Genomic DNA, 6000 nt, shown 5'->3' with positions numbered 1-6000 from the left:
AATGCCTGTGCCTTAAGCAAAGGGTAGATGGAACACTTTACCTCTTGCTATTCTTAAAGGGGTTTTTATGATAATACCCCAGAGAGAGAGTGTGTGTGACTGAGAGAGGCGTGTCCTAGTAACCATAGAGATTTTATGCTTGAGATAAGCAAAAGCTTACTTAAACAATCCTCTAAGGAGACCTCTGCTCAGCAGCGAGAAATGAGAAAAGAGAACAGTTCTTTTGCTTCAGCCAAGTGGCACCTTTCAAATTGGAAAAGAGTCAGTCCAAATATAAAAGAGCAACACTATTAATCTCTTCTTAGGTCAAGGGGCACATTTCAGGAGTGAATATAGATTTAACAAAAAAATCTTGTCTACTTCATCCTTTATCTGTCCCAGTTTAGCATCTCAGATTTAATAAAACTTTCCTAATTGAAAATGCGTGTTAAGGTTTTATGAATTTGCAAGAAATACATTTGGTTTTATTTTATGAATTTATTATGTTAGATTTAACACCACTTGGGTTCAGAATGACCCTGGATAGCTTCCATTACAAAGAAATAAACAAAACGATTGAAACAATGGCAGATAGAAGAAACTATGAATGTCTAGACAAAAAAACTAAACAAAATACACATGCAGAGTGCAACCAGCCAGGTTACAGACTACCAGAAAAGCATGGGGAGGGAGCCACACAAATTTGAGGAGTATGCAATTCCAGAGGGCAGATTGTAGCAATACAACAAAAGCATCCTATGGAATAAAAGGAAAGAGAGGTTATTATGGTTTCAATAAGATGGAGAGGGATCAGCCTTCAAACTTTTATCTCTAGGTTGGAGGGTAAGAACCGATCAACATAAGTGATCCATTGAGGTATATTCTGATTTGATTTAATGTAGAGGTAGTCCTCGATGTAGAACAAAAATTGAACCCAAAATTTTTGTTCCTAGCCAAAACAGTTGTTAAGTGAGTTTTGCCCCATTTTGCAATCTTTCTTGCCACAATTAAGTGAATCACTGCAATTGTTAAGTTAGTAGCAAAGTTGTTAAGTCAATCTGGTTTCCCCATTGACTTTGTTTGTCAGAAGGTCGCAAAAGGTGATCACATGACTCCAGGACACAGCAACATTCATAAATACATGCTAGCTGTCAAGGGTCTGAATTTTGGTCACATGACCACAGAGAAGCTATAATAGTCATAAATGTGAAAAACGGTCACAAGTCCTTTTTTTAAAGTGCTGTTGTAATTTCAAATGGTCACTAAATGAATGATTGTAAATCTAGGACTACCTATACAGTACCAGATACATCTTAATTAACATAAGCCAATGTTTCTCAACCTTGGCAATTTTTAAGATGTACATGGACTTCAGTTTCCAGAATTCCCCAGTTAGCCAGGCTGGCTGGGGAAATCTGGGAGTTGAAGTCCATACATCTTTAAAATTGTCATGGTTGAGAATACTGATATACAGTAAGAAATAATTGGAAAGGCAATGTCGGATCACTTAATCCAAACTTCAGGCAAAGATAAAAAATTGCTTAAGTGATGGATGATACAGGACAGAGACAACCATTTCCTTCTCTGCAATCAACAGCTCATAACCTGCTGATTGGTTGACCAATCTCTTCTTAAAAACCTCCAGTGTTGGAGCACTCACAACTTCTGGAGGCAAGTTGTTCCACTGGTTAATTGTTCTAATTGTCAGAAAGTTTCTTCTTAGTTCTAGGCTGCTTCTCTCCTTGATTAGTTTTTAACTAATTCCAATATGAACCGCATCAAACCAGGTTAAACCTCATTTTATTCCAACTTGTTATATTTCACAGTGGCCAACTAGATGCCTCTGAGACACATCAAAACAGGAGATAAGAGACACATCATTGTCCCTGTCTTTCTCTGCAATTGGTGTTTGAACTTATTCTTCAAGACATTGATTCTTCAACAATAGTAGCCCTTGATTAACCTGTTCTGCATGAATTTATTGAATCTCTTCATTGAAGAAGAGAGAAGATTTCAGAAGAGAGAAGATTTCTCTGGATATCATGATATGTTTGATTTATATCCTACCTTTCCAACAGCTACCATATAGACCAGCCCTTCAGTTCTTTCCAAAACAATCTTGTCAGGTTAAGAGATAAAGTCACCCAGTAAACCTTGTTTTCTAGAAGCCTTTGGCATACTTCCTCAGTTTTCATCACTCTGGAAACAATCTAAGTTCTTGTTTTTCCAATTTATTGTACATTTAAATAAGGAATGCATATCTTAATTTTTTTTCTTCTAAAAACAGAAGAACTAGATGGTTGCTCTGTTCACTTTAGTTTCCTTCTCTGCCTACTCCCCAAGCCAATGAATCACTTATCTTCCAAATTTTAGATTGGAGATTCTTCAGACATATTTTTTTTTGTTGCTCTTGCATGCAGTGAAGATAATGCTAAAACCTCATTAACAAAATTCATGGAAAAGGAAAGTTCACAGGCCCTACCTCTTCTAGTCTGGTCAACTAGGCAAGAGTTTGCAATCCCCACGTGCTTTCTTCATATCTGGCAGGGTAACAGAAAGGAATCACAACCTGAGCGTCAGAGGCTTTGTACCTGCCATGTTGGTGACATGCAGCAACCTCTGCCCTGCCAGGGCTATTGACTCCTAGGAATAGACGTGGAGCAGGGCAAGGATCATCTCTTTGGTACAACAGAACAAAAGGCAATAAGGGTTGACCTGTAGCCCAGTCTTTGATACCGAAGGTGAAGCAAACAGTTTAGAACCATTGGAAATAAGGCCATTATGAGGATTTTTATACTCCTTTGAATTTGAATCTATAAATATTATATATGATTCTACAAATCAATGGATTTGGGAGTTGTATTAAGAGTTTGTTTGTTGCATTAAGAGTGCTGCCAGAATTATCATTCCAAGACCCTGATTGTCACTGATAAAAACATAGTCTGAAAATTCCAGTAATGTAGAGGGAGATGAAGATATCCAGATTGTGATTTTAGTGATTTTAGTACTTTCACAAAACTTTTTAGAATTCTTGAAGTTGTTTAAATCAAATTACGATCTAGCAAAATTAACTTACTAATTTCAAGATGCATTTTCCTTTTAGAGGATAATTAAGGACAAGGTTATTTTTAGTCTTTGACTAGTATACTGGCAATGCACTGCAAACAATTAGTGGGATTAGCGTAAAAAGTAAATTTAGTTAAATTTAACTAAAAGATGAAATTCCATCCATTAAGATAATATCTCCTAATACATTTAAGAATTATTTTTGTTGCATTAATAAAACTTACACAGTATTTTGGACAGCACGGGAATTGCATCCATGTTTTGGAAGCTGCATTTGTCTCTTCAGCTTCCAACCCTCTTAATCTAGGTCTTCTTGCAGAAGTAGATAAATTATCAATTACTGCAATATAGAAATTTCTGAAATGTATGCACTCATTATGTATACAATCCTTTATATACACAATAGTAAATGCAATTATATAGACAAATGCAAGCTTTATATTAAAAAAGGAGTAACTCAAGTCAGCACAAGTCTATATTTTGAAATGGTAGGAAAAAACGACTGTATGATGGGCAGGAATATATTAAAGCAATTAAAATTAATAAAGTTTGTTTGAAGTAAGAAAAAAGAATAAAGATGTTTCAGTTTTTCAGAAGCTGTAGATCAAAATTACTAATATTTGCTTAGGAAAAGAAATTGTGTGTTATTATTGAGTGCTTCAAAAATTATTTTCAGCTCTTTGACAGCAACTTTCTCTGTCTCTTCTCTGTTTCCAGGTTGGCCTGAAGTCCTTTTCCAAGTCTTTAGCAAAATTAAGATAAAGCTAGAGGGAAATAAATAATAGGCAAAGGTAGAAAAGCTATGAATGAGAAACATGCTTAACATGTAATCAATCTGGTGTATTTAAGAATTCTGTGCTAGGACTTTCCCCACTTGCATTGATGCGATTTTGCCATCAAGATTTCAGCATTCACCCACACTTGTCTTCTCTCCTCGCCCCAAACAAACCAAATCAGGAATCTTTTAATCTGTAATTTACTTTCACACAGATTTAATATTCAAAAACCTAGATTCTGATGCAGCTTCCCAAAGATTCTTTCAAGAATCTCTAGAGGCATTTTAAATGTCAGTTGACTATATGGAGATGGCACAAATCTGCAGATCCAGCCTCATTTCAGTATAGGACAGGTTGTAAACCATTTCCTTCCTTGAAAGCACTTGTGGAAACCTTAGTTTTTGTCAATATTATCCTGATTAGCACTGAGGACAACAAATAGTAAGTTTGTTTGATCTGGAAGAATTGCCCTGTATTGGGCGCAATGACTATTAGGGCAAATTAAGGGGGGGGGAAGAGTTCTTGGAATTTACCGGTGGAAAGATTGAACGACCGCTCGCTGTTCAGATTGACGTTTCTTGACACCAGTCTTGGGCTTCCACTCTCCCACCTTTCAGCCAATCAGAGGCAACCAAGCTCAGAAAGTTCATCAAGTACGATACGCCCCCAGCTGATGCAACTCTGGTGCAATTCATCGCATCTCCGCCTGGCTGAGTGCGTTCCGCTGTCTGCGTCGATAAAATAGTCCTCAAATCTCATTTTGTCTCTACTACTGTCTAGTCCGCGTGGGCGGCACAGAAATGAATCGCAAAGCTGAGGTTATGATCTCAACCGGGGTGGATTGTTAGGCTCTCTGACTCTGTGGTGAAAGGGCGTGAGCCACAATCGAGGATATCCACTGTGTAGTAGCAATTAGAAAAAGCGATATATTTAATGTATGGTTAATTGCTACATTTACGGGGATCAGAAAGGAGGAGTGTAACATTGTGAGCCACAGAAAATTCACAGTGGGCGTTTAAAACTATCAGTTATGTGATGTGTTATATAAGATTTTGCCCAGTGATATGTAGGTTTTGTTAGCATTATTTAACTTTCTTTGAAAGATCAAGATACAGATCAAAGGCTACCATTAACAGCTGAAATGGCAAAGGAATAACTGTAACAGGAATAATTAGGAAGATAAAGAGTTGGGGGTGGGCGGACTCCAGACTTACTGTTTTGTTTGTACTGGAGGATGACTCTGTTTGGCAGCCTCTGTTGTTTATTTAACTGCAGAATACACGTTTTCCCCTGATAAGGGTTGCTAGAAAAACATGGCAAATAAAAGGAACAATATTTGAAGACTTATTGGAAATAAAGGTCACTGTGTGATGTTTTGGCTGAGGCAAGTCTATCACTGTGGCAAATAATCTTCCTGTTAGGAAAAATAAAATGTTCAGCCTGAAATAATTTTTTTTTTAAAGGCTTGACTTTTTCTTCCACTTTTTAAGGCCTGAAACGCCTTTTTTTTTTTTTTTTTTTTGAGGCTGGATTCAGGTATTCTCTCAGGGTAAAAATTTGGGGATTCCAAAGTGAAGGGATCTTATGCTTAAGCTTGATTTTAATAATATTGATATTAGTAGTGATACTTTATAATCATTATATGTATACATCTTTGTTTATGTGCAAGCAGCTTTGTAGGTGCTTTATATTGGGAAATTAGTTATATAAAACAAATGTTTCATGCTTTAGGTACAGGTGATTGCTTACATGAAAAAAGCATGGGAGTTACGGATGGAGCCTGGGTTGTTGTTATGAGTCTTCATCTTGGAATTGTTTTTTGGTGCTATCTTATGCCTGGTACAAAGACCTGATCTTTTTGTTCTGGAAAGATATAAAAGGTGGAAGACATCTTTCCTGGTTATTGCCTTCATCTTTCTACCAGCCACGAAGAGAGATGGAGGTCGCCCAAACTCTATTTTGATCAAAATAAAAGTTGTTTCCTTGCTGAAACCTTGGCTCGGGAGTTTCTTTGGCTCTTTTAAATTCCTGAGTAACGCTGGGACAATTATGATGTTAAGTGGAAAACCTTACAAAAGAAAAAATATTGTGAACAGGCTGAGGACATGCTTGGCAAAACTGATGCTGCAACCATTCCTCATTTACAAAATGGCTGGTTATAATATATGACTGTTTATAA

The 6000-nt window shown here is 36.8% G+C and overlaps 1 long non-coding RNA gene across 2 annotated transcripts; it reads right to left on the bottom strand.

The window, feature by feature from the left end:
* Positions 1–473: 473 nt before the first annotated feature.
* Positions 474–3377, bottom strand: LOC120309766. 2 transcript variants are annotated; one of them, XR_005557173.1, is made up of 3 exons: positions 3270–3377; positions 2462–2519; positions 474–735 (listed from the first exon to the last, which is right to left on the bottom strand). It is a non-coding gene; the product is annotated as an uncharacterized LOC120309766 (long non-coding RNA). The 2 variants fall into 2 exon arrangements; XR_005557174.1 differs by having other exon boundaries at positions 2462–2622; positions 3270–3370.
* Between the last annotated feature and the right edge of the window lie 2623 nt (positions 3378–6000).

Source organism: Crotalus tigris, unplaced genomic scaffold, assembly GCF_016545835.1.
Source record: "Crotalus tigris isolate CLP2741 ecotype Arizona unplaced genomic scaffold, ASM1654583v1 scf7180000018058.1502924, whole genome shotgun sequence".
Lineage (NCBI taxonomy): Eukaryota > Metazoa > Chordata > Lepidosauria > Squamata > Viperidae > Crotalus > Crotalus tigris.
The sequence above is the reverse complement of the archived record's forward strand: the minus strand, read 5'-3'. Positions and strand labels throughout refer to the sequence as shown.